The sequence below is a fragment of the Macaca fascicularis genome, chromosome 18 (genome assembly GCF_037993035.2).
Source record: "Macaca fascicularis isolate 582-1 chromosome 18, T2T-MFA8v1.1".
NCBI classification, from domain to species: domain Eukaryota; kingdom Metazoa; phylum Chordata; class Mammalia; order Primates; family Cercopithecidae; genus Macaca; species Macaca fascicularis.
In genome coordinates, this window is record NC_088392.1 from 41,229,824 (window position 1) to 41,245,107 (window position 15,284).

At 51.9% G+C, this 15,284-nt stretch overlaps 1 protein-coding gene across 28 annotated transcripts in view; it reads right to left on the minus strand.

Annotated features, from left to right (window-relative positions):
- Positions 1-11,419, minus strand: part of CTIF (cap binding complex dependent translation initiation factor) — a 339,224-nt gene extending 327,805 nt beyond the window's left edge. For 13 of the 28 annotated variants that reach the window (XM_074022308.1, XM_065533854.2, XM_074022313.1 and 10 more), the window contains exon 1: positions 11,258-11,419. The gene's annotated coding sequence lies outside the window, so the exon portion shown is untranslated. Of the gene's footprint in view, positions 1-6,863; positions 7,133-10,236; positions 10,602-10,740; positions 10,815-11,257 lie in introns of those variants that run through there. The other 15 variants (XM_074022307.1, XM_074022303.1, XM_045377947.3 and 12 more) reach the window with 6 other exon arrangements.
- Positions 11,420-15,284: the final 3,865 nt, after the last annotated feature.

Below are 15,284 nucleotides of genomic sequence, written 5' to 3' on the forward strand. Positions count from 1 at the left end.
GTGTGTATAGAGGGGATAGTGGTTTGGGGAGGGGAAGGTGGCATCCACCACCATCTTCCCATGCCCTGCATTCCCTGGGGCCAGGCTTCCCAATCAGCATGGGCAACAGAACTCATTCTGCAGAGTATGCAGGCCACTGCTGAGCACCAATTCCTCTCCCCATCCCACAGCTGCCTGCAAAGGTGACTGCTGTCCTCTACCAACCCACCGGAGCCTCAGGCCTTCAGGCCTTTCCAGTCCTGCTGCCTAGGCCACCAGTGACATACGCTCCCTCCCTCTGGACAATTCTGCCTACTGGGGTTTTCCACCTGGCCCCAGTGTCGGGAAAGTGGAGGAGCTGCTGGGAGAATGGACCACAGAACCCATGTTCTGGGCACACAAAAGGCATCCATGGAACACCTGGGGTCCTATGCACCAGCATTACTTTTTTTTTATTAGCTTAAAAAGTAGTAATTACCAGAAATGGCAAATCTATAGGATAGAAACAAGATTGGTGGTTGCCAGAACTGGGGGGTGATATTTAAAAAAAAACAAACAAACAAAAAACTCAACAATATTGAGATATTAAAAAAATTATATTTAAATAAAGCTAATTCACTAATTCTCTCCCAATAAATAAAAGCATCTTGAAACTTGGTGAAGTAAATGTTCCTCTTTGCTTAGCCAACCATTGCTCCCTTCCCCACTTCCTTGCAAACAGAGCTTGCCTCTTGCTCTAGATGAGGCAAAAGCACCAGGGATTTGCTTTCTCCTCCTCCACTGAGGCGGAGGCATGGGTACTGACTCGTTTCTCTTCAAGGAGACTTGATAGAATCTCCAGCAGGGGAATTCTGGGAAAGGCTTCCCTTCCTGACAAATTAAGACAGACAAGGAGAATCTAACCTTCCTGCCTGCCTTTGGACGCAGTTATGTGAGAACGTGATGCCGGAGCAGTGGCAGCCATGCTTTGACCATAAGGGGACTGGCCTGAGAACAAAGGCCAGTGTGCTGAAGATGGCAGACTACGTGAGATGAAGTCCTTGAAATGATCGCTGACTCGACTCCCTGAATGAACCAATCCTAGAGCGCCTACCTTTAGACTTCTGGCTGAGCTGAAACACCTTGTTTTTAAAGCCATCATTAGTACACTGTTCTTTTACCTGTAGCCAATAACATCCCACAAGCCAGATGGTTTTCATCTCTCCATACTTTCACCCCAATCCCCAAACTGAGATCATGGTGAGATATAAGATAGAACCCTGTGGCTGTAAACTGAGCCCCATCTGAATTCTGAGTCCAGTCCCCACAGATAATGCTTTCCCCTACATCCTCTAAGCAAAGGAAGGAAACAGCTGCCAACTTCTCTTGTGCACGAGCACCTCCCCTGTCACCCCTATGTGCACCCTGCAGTATAAATGACTGATAACAGTGTCTGATAAATGTCAGGTATGACCCACATGCATACGCCCCCCCTGGCCCATGTGTCATAAGCCCCCACCTACCCAGGACAACCTCAGTCTGTATCTGTGTCCCAGCATGATTATCCATTTGAAAAAAAAAAAAAAAAAAAAAAAAAATTCACAGTCATCCTACCTCTGGCTGCTTCGTCACCCTTTTCATTCTCCTGACCCCATACTTACCAGCTTACACTAAAGCAAGGCTGTTCTGTCTTCCCCAGCAAGATGGGTAGATGGGCAGCAGGGACCCAGCCAGGCTCGCCCCAATTCATCTCATCTCACTCCTAGAGCCAGACCCACTGCAGATACCTTGTGTGTGCCCACTAAACTGAGGCAAAGGTTAACAGGTAAAAGGATTAAGGCAAATCAATAGAATGTGGGCAGAATAAACCATTTTTAGAGGGAGAAGAGGAGAAACTAGGTGCTTTCTCGGAATCCCTGACCCTCACTATTGGCCTGGTCTACACAGGGTCCTTCATGCAAGTGGCAGAGCACGTCCAGGCACGTCCAGCCGTCCGATGCAACCTTGCTGCAAAGGCAACGCATGCTCTTTATTGCCCAATCTGCCGAATATGTGACCCACACAGATGCCAAGCATCAAGGAGATGGAGGAACAGAAAGACTTTTTGCTTCCTGAGAGTGCCCAGGGCACTGTAGGTAGATAATGGAGACAGATAAACCGCATACTGTAAAAAATACTTTGCTTGTCAACACCAGCCTGTTTGGTGACATGCCAAGATGTGAATTCTCTAGCAGGTCACTTTTTTGATCTCATGGTTCAGACGTGTAAGTATCTCAGCAAATGACCCAAGAGTGTGGGACAGGCCTGTGGGTTCTGAGCTACTGGTGAGATCATGATGCTGCCTACCCCAGGGGAAGGCCCTATAAGGGAACAGTATGGGGAATGTGTCAGCTCCACCCACTCTGGATGGAACCACACACATTCTTTCTGAATCCCTTCAGGGCTCAATTGTCACAACTGCAGTTAGGCATTACTATGTCTCTGCCTCTGTCTGTCTCCCTCAGAGAAGTTACTTTCATTTAGCAAGGCACACAGAGGCACCCAGCATTGTGCCTGGCATATAATAGGCACTCAGTAAACTCCTTGCACTCAATAAATTCCACACAGCTCCCTGCATGGGATTCCCAAGTCACTTACTTATAAGCTGAAATGTATTCTGGGCGTTGGAGGAAGGAACTTGCAGCAGGTGCTGCTGCCTCTCTCATGATCATCCGAAAAGCACTGAGCCAAAGCTTCTCAGAACTCCCCCATCACAGACTGCGCCTATGCAGCCGGCTCAGCTACCCTCACATCTATCTTCAAAAGCTGCCTCTGTGTGAGGTAAGTTAGGACAGAAGTTGGCTGGATTCTCACAGAAGCTCAGCTTGACAAATGGAGGCCCTTCCAGCAGAAGCAAGCAGGATGGTGAAAGGTCTAGAAACATTTCTCACAACAGCTGCAGGGGCCATGGGTGAAAACGGCCAGCCAGGAGGGTGGCCAGAGCTCAGTACAAGGCCTTTCCAGCTATAACACAAGGGAAGGCGCTGCCTCCGAGGCAATAAACTCCCAGCCACAAGCAGCACATTGGAAAAAAGCGCTGCTGCAGTCAGGACTCCCACACCAGGTGGAGGGTTGACCAGATGACCTCTACTCCTGAGTTTCAAACTGGGGGAACTAAAGACTCAGGGCGTGGAAAGACAATGTAGTTCCCAGTCTGGAGGACCAGTAGCAACTGCAATCTGCACAGGACACCCTTAAGGGGACCCTGGAAAGAAGCCTTATCTGTAAGAACCTGACCTGAGAATGCAGCAGGGAGAATGTTCTGAGCTTCCTAGACGGGGCTCATCTGAAGTTTTTTCCTAAGAGACGAAGCCTCGGATGCAACTGTCCTTCTCTGCCATCCTGCACATGCCTCCCCAAGTTGTGCAGCTATCTGCAAGGCCCTTTTAAAAGATTCCTACCGAGGAGCACCTCTGCCCTTTCTCTTCCCTCTCCTCACTCACTCACCCTGCCCTGATCGCAAAGCATCTCCCAAGGTGGAGATTTAAGTCAGCAAAGGGCAAACAGCCCCAGACTCTCCCCAGGCCCCTGATGCCGTAGAGCTCCCAGTCAGGAAGACACTGGCCCTCAAGGCTTTACATGCTAATTTCTCTCTTGAGGGCCTCCTGGACCACATGTGTAGTGGACATTCAAAGCTCTAACAGGCCTGAGGGCTCACATTTCTAGGGAAGATTTTTCTCCACCTCACATCCAGGTCAGGACAAAAGGCAGCATGCCCACTTTCCATCCCCCATGCGGATGGGCTGGTGTCTAGTCCACCCTTTCTCCCAGCATGCAAACTTTTGCCAGGTCCTGTTTTAGGTAGGGCTCTTGATTCCTGGTATCATCTCTAGTCCCAGAGGAGATATAGTCAGGACTCAACCCCTTGGGCTTTGAGGCCAGGAGCCACCCCTCAACACCTCTCCCAATCCCCAGGCCTAGATGAGCCCCAGCTGGAGCTCACCCTCCACACTCCCTTTGAGATCCCTGGGGATTTCCCTTACATTCCATGAGCTTAGCTCTGCTTTGAAAGGACGCTAGCTACAGCTTATACAGCCTTTCTAGGTGCTCTGTCACTGGAAGGTTTTCAAGATTTTTACTCCACTGTGGTACTCAAAGTATTCTAAATCAGCCTTGGGATGCTCCCTTTGGGCTTGCTTATGGAAACCTTCCCTGGCTGACCTCCCACCCCAGACAACTAACTCTGGGCACATCCCTGCAGATCCGCAAACACAGACTGAACACACACTTACTATGTGCCAGGCACTATTGTCGGTTCTGAGAATTCAAACATGCAAAGACTGGACCTTCGCCTAAAACATACCAGCTCTATAAAAATGAAGTATGGCAGGAACAGAGGGATCTGCAACACTCTATTTAATTTGCATTCCACTCTTCCCTGGGGTTGTTACAGCTTTTTAGTGGCTTCATATGTTCATATCTTCTCTCCCCAACAAAACTACCTGCTCCTAGAAGCAGGTTTCAGGGCTTCCCCACTCTGTACACTCCAAGGGGCTGGGACAGGGCTCTGCTCACTGTGGATGTTAAAAAGCAAAATGCCTCTCCCCTAACTCACTCTAATGCTTCCAGCTGAAACACGCTCTTGGCTGTCGCGGGATTCTGCCAGCTGGGCCTCCAGCATGACACAGCATCCCCGCCTGGCTTCCCTGACGACAGCGGCCAGCATGACAAAGGATTCTCTGACAATGGGAGGAAGAGGTCTGCTCTCATTGTCTCCGGCAGCCCTCACCGTGGTCACGCTCAGTGGCCGATGCTTCCCCACTCGCAGGGCTCAGCTTGGGCCCACACTTCTGCGGCCTCTACCTTGCACAGTGCGTTGTCTGTAAGGCAGCACCACCCCACTATCCTGCTAGCAATACCTGAGCACTGAACTCACCGTGATCATCCCTCCTACCTCAACCCTAGCAGACCCTGCTCCAGCAACCAGAAGTTCACACCTGAGTTAAGAGCTGCTGTCCCCCCAGTCAGTGAGGCCACAAACCAGGGAGCCACTGAGACTCCCTAATCCCCCAAGTCTAAGTAATAAGGGATAAATCCCTTATCCCCCAAGTCTAAGTAATCACTGCAGACTTTACTCCCTAACTAATTTTAATGTATGACCTTTGGTCCATCCTTAGATGCATGGCCCTTGTTCCAGGTCTCACCCCCTGTGACGTGGATGCCATGGGGAACCTGTTACTGCCTCACCAGCCCCGTGGCCACCCGGTTCCCAGTCCTGTTCCCTTCCAATCCAAGCAAGGCTGCACACCTCTCTGATTAAAGCCCTGCCTCTATGCCTTACCTGCAGGCTAAAAGCCAAGGTCTGAAGCCAAGCTCACAAAGCTCCTCCACTCTGAGCACTGTCTGCCTCTCCGCCCTTGCATTTGACCTCACTGCTTGCCGTTCCTTCCTACACCCAGGCAGCCTTGTTCCTCCACACCCTGCGCACACCATGCCTTCTCCCTGAATGCCCTTCTCCCATCTCCTCTCCTGGCCAGTTTCTTTTCATCCATTAAGATTCAGCTCCTGAGCCGTCTCCTTTAGGAAACCCTCCCTGACATCTGAGGCCGGAGCAGGTATCTGCCCCTTGTCTGTGCCGCTATAAGGGGCTTGGGCTTCTCTCCACCTAGACACCCCACATCACATTGAACGGAACGGCTTATGCGTCTGTCTCTCCCACTAGAAAGCAGGCTGCTTGAAGGCAGGGGGCTGTACCTGTTCACTGTCGTAGCCCCAGGGCCAAGGACAGAGACAGGCATAGAAACACAGCCCGATAACTACTGTGAAGCTCCCACAAACTGCAGGATGATCAACTAAACCTCTTAGGTCTGCTCTACCCACCCCAAGCACCTAGTTTCCCCCTAACCATTTTTGGGCCATTGTCCCAGCCTAAAACCTCCTCCACCATGAGCCAGGCCTACTGCCAAATTCACCTCATCCATGAAACCATCCCAAACTGGCTCCACTCTACAGATCATTGCTATGGTAACTGCCTCCCATACTTTATCTCCCCCACCCCTTGGGTAAGTGAGCATTTGGGTCTGGCTCTATGGCCGAATATGAGTAAACAGTAGGCATTAAGAAGCTCTGGGAAGTTCAAGGCTTTCTGTTCATCATAATGATGTCAGACAGCAAGGCACCTCAGCCCTGAGCACTGGACCTGAAGTCTGAAGTCAGGGTTCATATCCCTGCTCTACTGCTTACTCGTGACTTGGGCATGCCACTAACCACGAAGGCTCAGTTTCCTCTTCTGCAAAATGGGTATAACAACAACTGCCTCACAGGCTGATAATGATAACTGCCTATTATAAAACGCAGATGGGATAATTTGTGTGAAATACTTTGCAAACTGTAAAGCCAAATCAAGTGCAGGGTATTAAAGTAGCCCCGCTGTCAACCAACCACTATCCAACCATTCTGTCCTCCTCACCAGTAGTTTCGTCCTTACTTGAGTCAGTTGAGAATCAAATGAAATCTGTAGCTTCTCTTCCTAGAAAAGTACACATGCATCCCAGCTTTGCAAACACTTCCAAAAGGTTCATGAGGACCCGGACTCAGGGCGAGAAAGCCACAGACCAAGTTTGAGAGCACTGTAGGACACCAAGACCCTCCATCTTTCCCCAATACACACCTTCACGTGTTCATGAATGCCAAAGATGAAGATAAGGCAGGAAGGGCCAGTTGTGAAGGAAAGAAAAGTCAAGATGAAAAAATGAATTTCAGAGCTCTTCCCAGAACCAGAAGACAGGAGAGAAGAAGATAAAGAGTTCTCACTCTTCGGGAAGTAATAACCCAACTTTTTTCCAGAAAGCATTATGGTACCTAGAAAGAATATTGGATGAAATATCAAATTCCAGGATTTTTTACCCACTCTGCTAAGGACTCACCATGACCTTGGGCAAGTCATTCCACTTCCCTAGGCTTCAGGTCTTCACATGAAGATCAGATCATCTTCAAAGTCCTCTCCAGCTCTGGGTGCCAGAGATCCAAGGATGTGTCTGTTCTCACCCCGTTGTGAACCACAGCTCCGGCCTTAATTCTGAAGTCAGAGGCATGCTGAGAGCACGGTGCCAACACAGGGAGAAGGCCACCATTACAGCAAGGTTCTAAATTAAACTGCACGCAGTGGGAGGCAGCGGGCAAAGGAAAACCAAACCTGAAAGGAAGCAGCTGAGCTCAGGGTGCCGGTGAGTCAGTGAGGCCCAGAGGTAGATGCCCCCTCCCCCTGCCATGCCAAGGACACCAAATGGGGCTGTGTTATCAGGTAAGTTATGCAGAAATGCCACCACGTGAGGAGAATTCTCAGAAACTGCAATTTGCCTGCATGTTTGTACCTCCTGTTCTCTATCTGGGCTCAGGATTCTCTCTCCATCCTAACCACCCACCTCCTGTCTCCTCCTTCATGACCTGAGCTGCAAACAACATAACCTTAAAACAAGGGCAATGGAGCCCAAAACGGAAATGAAATTAGAGGACAATATCTGACCAGACGGTGAGTTTGGGATTAGATAAAAAGCAGACTTGTATTAACACATCTACACAGACCTGTAAGGCAGAAACTCCTACACCCAAGGCAGGGCCTGAGTGAGCCCTTGACCAAAGCCACAACCTCTCCCTGAGTCACAGCACATCTGAGCTGAGGCGGGACCACAGAGAACACCTCCTTAGCTCTACGTCCCCAGAAGCCTGTTGGTTGGCTTCAGGGTAATTTCCATCAGCTGCCTAACTTCCACAGAAGAGCAGACCTCTGGGCCCTCCCAGGAGGTTCCAAAAAGCCTGAAGTTCAGGGTAACAAGGGCCATTAAGGTGTTTTTTCCCATCGCTTCCTTCTGCATTTGCTCTAGAATAAGAACTGGCATTATGGGCCCCTTGAAACCAACATATGTGAAACTGACTAAGTTCCAGGGTGACTGCTCTAAAATATTTATGATTTGTTCCCTCCTGTAGGCTGTGTTATTGCATTGCAACTTAACTATTTCTGCTCTACTATCTTTGTAGAGTAGCAGAGTATCTGGCCTAAGTGAGGCTGGTGCTTCATAAACATTTGCTGGACTTAATGAACATTTGATAAATTTTATTTGTACGCACTTCTATATACACAAACACATAGGTGCCCAATACATATAGAGTGAATGGTTAATTAATTGATTAGTTGGCTAAACTTAATAACCCTCCAGGCTGTCTGACAACCTTCACACGCATGAATTCTGAGAAATCCATGCAGGCAAGTATAAGTTCTTTGCTCCTCGAATTCAATAAAGACTCAATGAACACAGCCATATGAACATAGATAACTGTTACATGAACAGGCATACCATACACATTTATTACATGCACATATGATTCTGGTAGAAACTGGATGTATCGCAGCTGCTATCCATTCACCAACAGCAAATTATTAAATGTGTGGTAGTAACAGCAATGCAGACTTCCCTTCTTTAGTGGCTGCTCTCATTAGGAATGGTTAGCAAATCAAGAGTGTTTTGAGAAAGAATATGTGTCAGCATAATATACTCTATTTCTTAGTTTCAGTATTTCCTGAGGTATCAAGAATCCACACTCAAAAAAAAGTGGCCACTATGAATTAAATGCCATAAGTTGAGAAAAGGGGGAATGTGGCCCTTCCCCCACCGAGAGGCCTTATGCAAGCCACATTTTTGAGCCTCAGTGTGTTCATCTGTAAAATGGGGCTAATACTCTCCTACTTCACAGGACCCTCTTAATAAATGCTATGATATCTGGGCGGGGGCGGGGGGAGGGGGTGTAAGAAAACCTGCCCTGTAAGGTCATACAAACATATTATTCTAGCAACCTGTTAATCACTGATGACACTGTACCCTAGAATGTGTTACAAAATTACTGCCTCTGAGCATCCATTATCCAGGACAGATGCTTGACACAGATGAGGTGATTTGTGTGTAAATTGAATCCTGTGTCAAACACTCAGAGGGAGTTTCCCCAGACAACCTGAGCGTGTCCTGGCCACCTTCTAGCGTCTGTTCGGTGCATTCTGTTCACGTATAATTGGGTTTTCTTGAAAGCCAGGCCATTTCCTTGTGCAGCCCGAGCCTGCTAGGAGCCTGGATTCCTGAGGTTTTCAGCCCAGACCGGGCCCTAGGCAGGAGGAACTGGAAACGGACAGCCGGCAGCCCCTCCCTGCACTCTGGGCGGCTCCTTCCTCTCGGCACCGGCCCCAGCAGCGGCGGCGGCGCTCGCTCGCGCTGTGTCACTTTCGCCCTACGGAGGCTTTAGCCGCGGCCGAGCCGGCGGCTCCAGCGGCTTCCTCCTTGGTCGCGCAGGCCCCTGGCCTGGGAGATAATCCCTGGGCCGCAAAGACACAGCGCCGGGCGGGCGGCGGGCTGGGCCGGGTTGGGGCGCGCTGGGGCTGCCGGGCCGCCTTGGGCTCCCACTGTAGGGCCGGGGCTGCGGTAGGCAGTCGCTGACTCTCCCAGATCTGCTAAGGCAGCGGCGGCGAGCGCGGGCACGCACACCCACCGAAAGCCTCGGTGTGGGGTCACCCTAGCGTGGACTGGGGGCGGCGCAGCCAAACTAACCCCCCGCGCCGCCGGGTGGACCCCCAGTCTGCCGGGTCAGGGGGCGTCGCGGGCGCGGAGGGAGGGGCTGTGTGACTCAGCCGCACAGCGGACCTGGGACTCCTGCACCCAGGACCAGCACACGCGACCCTACGGTTTTCCCCGGCCCACAGCCGCACGGTCCCCTCTCCAAGTAACTCGGGCGCGCGCGCGCTGGGACACAAGACCTCGACTCGGACGAGGAGGGGGCTGGCGGGACCGGTCGCGCGGGGGATCGGGGCCCACGCGTGTCCCCACTACGCCGCGGTCTGCGGTCCCCGCCCCCCACACACACCGGAGCCGTGTGTACACACAAACAGCCGGGCGGGGGAGGCGACGCCTCACTCCTCGGGGTGGGGACGCACGCAGCGCCGCCAGCCAGCCCTCCCCTCTACACGCCGCACAGCCTGCCCTGCTCACACCCCCCAGCCCCAACCCAGAAAACTCTGCGGAACCAAACAACCAACACCGCCCAGATAAGGGACTCAGACCGCCCCTTCCCGATTGTCTTTAACCATCAATAGAGAAACACACTCGGCTCAGGCGCGCGGTGTCCCGGACGCCCCCTCCGGCCATATCCAGGCACCGGCACGCGGCCCTCCGAGGCCCCAGACCTTCGCCGCAGCCCAAGCCATCGCCCCCAACCCCACGCCCGCCCTCCTCCATGACCGGGGCCCGGGACAGTTACCTGCTAGTCGTGCTGATGAACCCGAGCCGGAGCCCACCCCACGGCCGCTTGGGTCACTCGCCACCCAGAGGTGGCTTTTCAGAGCCTGTCAAGTGAACCCCTCTCCGCCCGGCGTATCTATTCCCCAGGCCCGATTGCACCGCGGCTACAGGAATAATAAAAAAGCCAACAGAACCCCGACCGTTGGGAATAACCAAAGGGGAGACCGCAACGGGTCCACCGATTTCGTTTCTTCCTCTGCTCCCATCCCCCGCTCCCCCCGCGGCCCGCGGGCTCACCGGGGACGCAGGGAGGGGGCTGCGCCCTGTCTAGACGACAGCCATCCACAGACATCCCCGAGCCCGCGGGGACGGGCGCGCACACTCACACACGCCCGCTGCCACAGACACAATCAGTCACCGGGGAAGGGAGGGGCGGCGTGGAGACACACTCTCGGGGTCCCTCCCGCAGCCCCGAGTGCTGCAGCCCCGGCCCCCAAACGCCACCCCGAGACGCGCTCCCTACCTCCGCGGAGCGCGGTCTGAACAGCTGCAAGTTTGGCTGGTACTAAACCAACTGCTCGATGCAGCAAATGCGGGCTTCAAAACAAAAGGGAGAGGAATCGCGCTCGCTCCCTTCCTCCCCCCGGGTCGGAACCCGGCACATGACAGCGGCTACACAGCGCAGCTCCAACGCGAGCCGGGCTCCAGCCGTGCGCCCCCCAAGAGCCCCCCTTGGCGCCGGAGCTCCAGGGCCACGGCACCCCGCGGGGCGGAGAACCGGGCAGGGAATGGGACAAACCCAGGGAGGGGGCGACACTGTGGAGTGCAGTTTCCCACCGAGGGGGAGGAGGGGATGGTAGATGGGTGCGGACACCCCGCTGGCCCAGGCGCAGGGAGGGGGAAAGGGGCTGATTGTTTGGGGCGGTTTTCCTGGATTTATCTATAAGCACGCGCACGTCACGCAGCCCTCCTCCCGGGTATCCGAATCGATCAGCAAGCTGAGGTGACTATAAGAGGAGGACGGGAGAGGAGATGCTCACCTCGGGGTTCCTCTGGCCGCCGCGCCAAGCCCGAGTCGGGGGTGGGGGAAGGGGGCAGGGAAGGGGAAGGGAGGGACGAGGCTCCAGAGAGCCGACTCCTGCCTCGAGTTCGGAGCGTCCCAGCTGCGGAGGGGATCGGGCGCCCCAGCGCACAGACCCAGCAGAGAGGGGAGGGAGGGAGGGAAGGGAAACAGGGAGGGAGGGGCGGGTAGGGGGGAGGGAGTAGAGGAAGGAAAAAAAATGATCCCTGATCTGACACAGGGAAAGAGAATGTAGGAGAGTGACGTCTAGGCCCCGCCCTCCCCTCCGGCCACGTGCAAAGACTTGAAAGGAAAGAGGGCGGCGGGAGGCCTGCTGGGTAATGTAGTTCGCCTTTCTTTTCCAGGATGGCGGGCCCTGGAGAGCGGGGTGGCCCCTGGACGCTCGGGATGTCGGCTTAGCTGCCAAGACAGCCCAGTCTACCGACGCCAAAACCCGCCGCCCAGCGACCCCACGGCACTGGCGCAGCCCTGGGTGGGGGCTTCTGCGGTGGGAGACCCGGGGACTTAGGCGAAGTCCAGGCTTCAGGGAAACGTTGGTTTTAGAGTCAGAAAGGCTTTAAGGATGAGAACTTCCGTGCTGAAAGTGCAAAGTCTGTGCTAATGGCAGATAAAAAGGAGCTTTGTGCATGCACTGGGGGGCTCATGTGGCGTGATTAATGCCGCACTAAATGCCACCGTCGGTTATTGAGATGCATATGTTATAATTAACATTTGAGCATCTCAGTGTCAGGGGCTGGCTGTTGTAATTAGATATGCACTTTGCAACCAATTAATTTTCCTTCGGCCAAGCTAAGGGCTGGGACGGGGTAGTTGGGAGAATTCAACGTAGTGGATAATTCAGTGATAACCAGATCACCAATGTTTTTGTTAAAACTGAGCTTGGTACAGAGAGGCCTTCAGGAGAAATACTGAATAAAATAGTGTATACCCCAACAAGGAAGGGGGCTAGAAATTCATTAGAGGAGCCGTGTAATGCAGTATAAACTGCTGTAGAAACCCATATATTCATTAGTTTATATTCACATTTAGTGAGCACTTTCCACAGACCAGAAACGTCTAGGAATGCCAAGACAGGTAAGACCCACAGTCTGTGCGCTCAAGGAGCTCAGTCCAGTATAGGGACTACAGTCAATGAAAGTACTATATAAGGGATAAATCAGCGCTTAACACAAAGTACTGTGAAATTCCCCCCACCACACAACCTGGAGCAGCCAAATGGATGGAGGGTGGGTGGGGCGTGGTAGAGGATCAGGAAGACTTCCTGGAGGAAGTGATATTTAAGCAAAGAATTTCTAAGGTGTTTTTTTTTTTTTTTTTTTTTTGACACGGAGTCTCTCTGTCTCTCAGGCTGGAGTGCAGTGGCGCCATCTCAGCTCACTGCAAGCTCCGCCTCCCGGGTTCACGCCATTCTCCTGCCTCAGCCTCCCCAGTAGCTGGGACTACAGGCGCCCGCCACCACGCCTGGCCAAGTTTTTTTTTTTTTTTTTTTTTTTTTTTTTGGTATTTTTAGTAGAGACGGGGTTTCACTGTGTTAGCCAGGATGGTCTCCATCTCCTGACCTCGTGATCCACCCACCTCAGCTTCCCAAAGTGCTGGGATTACAAGTTTGAGCCACCGTGCCCAGCAAGAATTTCTAGAATTTTTAACAAAGAGAAAGAAAAGGATAAGCATCTGATTAAGGTTAAAGAGTACAAAGTCTTCAGATGAGAGAAGAGACCTAATTTGAAAGGTCCCAGGCCTACAGCACTTTTGGAGCCTGAGGAGCTCAAGACCAGCCTGGGCAACACAGCACGACTCCTTCTCTACAGAAAATTTAAAAAATTAGCCTTGGAGCGTGGCATGGGCCTTGAAGGACGGGTGGGATTTTTTTTTGTGTGGAGAACTTGTCTCCTGGGCTGGAGACACAAAACAGCATAGACATTCACATCCTATAGAACAACTCATTTGATTCTTGTACCAAAGGCCATGGTGGTTGTCATTTCCTCCCTTCTGGAGGGAGGCAACAGGCCCAGAGAGTTAAGCAACTCATGCCCAGCCGTGATTCGGTACAGAGTGGGTGCCGGAGGCCAGTTGTCTGGGTGGCAGGCCCCTGTCGCCCACTGCAAAGGAACAGGTTTAAGCACAGCTGACTCTTCCCATTGGTTTGTCCCTCAGCGTTTATGCTCATTGGCTCAGCAGTGAGTTATTTGTATGCTTTAACATCTGGACAATTTCCTGGGTTTATAAAATATTAAATAATAGTACTGGAATCTACACATTCAGCAAATTCCCATTTACTTACCTTGTTGTCCTTGTTGGTTTTTACATATTGTGTGACAGGCACGCCACCTGCAAAGGAAATAAGAATAAAATTGTCTGGGTCTTGGCTTTGCTTTGGCTTAAATCACACCCTCAGAGGTGAGGAGAGGCTAGAGGCTGAGGAATATGTGGAATGTGAAGCTTCCACCGAGAGTACACACCTCCGTTTAGGGTATGCACCTGGGGTAAGAGGGGCAGTGGGAACCACAGGCTCTGGCGTCAGTGTGACCCCTGGGTTCGAATCCCAGGCATGATATATCCTGGCTCTGTGACCTTGGGCAGCTTACTTAACATTCATAAGAGATGACCTTGGGCCACTTACTCAACAACTTTTCTTGGCCTTGTGAGAACCAGTGGTGATCATGGGTTTATACTGGCTGTGTCACATGGAAAGTGGTCAAAGATGGTTGATGCCCTTTCTTTTCCTGAGTCTTTCTGGCCCTCCAAAATGATCCCTGAATTTTTCTTTCTGCAGACTCACACCAGCAGAGCTAGTAGTGCAGTAAGGATTCCTGAGGGTGACGCATCTTAATATGTGAAATCAGTTAGGTTTGTCTTCAAGGAACCTGGACCCAATTCTAATCTTCACCTGCTCCTGGCCTAGCTCTCTTAACATCAGCCGAAGTTCTTCATGCTCCTCCCCTCCCTACCCTGCTGCCCCACCTAACGTTGCCTCCTCTGGGCAATGCCTGGGATTTTGCATTGCTGCTGCCTGCCCACTCAAACTTCTCTCCTGTTTTTCACATCCTCAGTGCCTGGCTCTCTGCTCTACCTCCAGTCTAATAAACTGTCATTAACATATAAGACATTCTTCTGATTCTCTCCTCCAACTCTGACACTTTTGTCTTCTTATTGAGAGCTCTCTTCAGTGGCCTCTGATGATGGGCATTTCAGGCTGCAATGGGCATCTTTGTTTGAGAGGAAGGCCTTGTAGTTGCCTCAGACCAGAGTTCCCCCAGGTGGGAGGCCTGAGGCTTATGTGGCCCATTGTCTGTTGTTCCTCCTCTGCTCTGGGATTGATTTCATGCCCAACCTGCAGGCTTCCGTCGGAAGAGCTGCTAGGTGCAGAGTGAAGGAACTGGAGATTCCTGAAGCAAATGATGCTGGCATTGGTTTAATTGTGACCGATTTTGCGGGGCCAGGACTTGCCCCTGTCTGCCTAGAAATGAAAAGTCAGAATGTTTTGCTTTGTTTGAAGGAGTTGCTTCTCCTCATTCACACTTGCCTAAGATAGCAGCAAAAAGTACTAGTTCTCCTTTCTTCCCATGATTTCTCTCCATCTACCCCCATAGCTGTAGCCATTCCAGGGAAAAGTTACTAGTCAGTACACACATTGACTGAAGGCCTAGTGGGAGCCTACCAAGGTGGTGGGTGAGAGAAGCTACCTACCTTCAGGAGCTGAGACCAGGCTGATGCCCAGCAGATAATAGGAAAATGAATGAAGTGCCCCCACCGTGTGAAAGTGATGTCAAATGAACTAAGAGTTCCCAGTCAGCTACAAGGGTCAGAGAAGGCTTCTGGGAGGAAGGCGGGGCTACATCCACTTATTACTTCCCACTAGGAGAAGGTCAGCAGTGGCCAAAATTCCTGTTATGCGGTGTTGACCTGGGAGGCATTGCAGAACTAATGACTTACTGTGGGAGCTAGACAATGGCTTCATCATGCAGTTTGGAGGCCACTGACCCCCC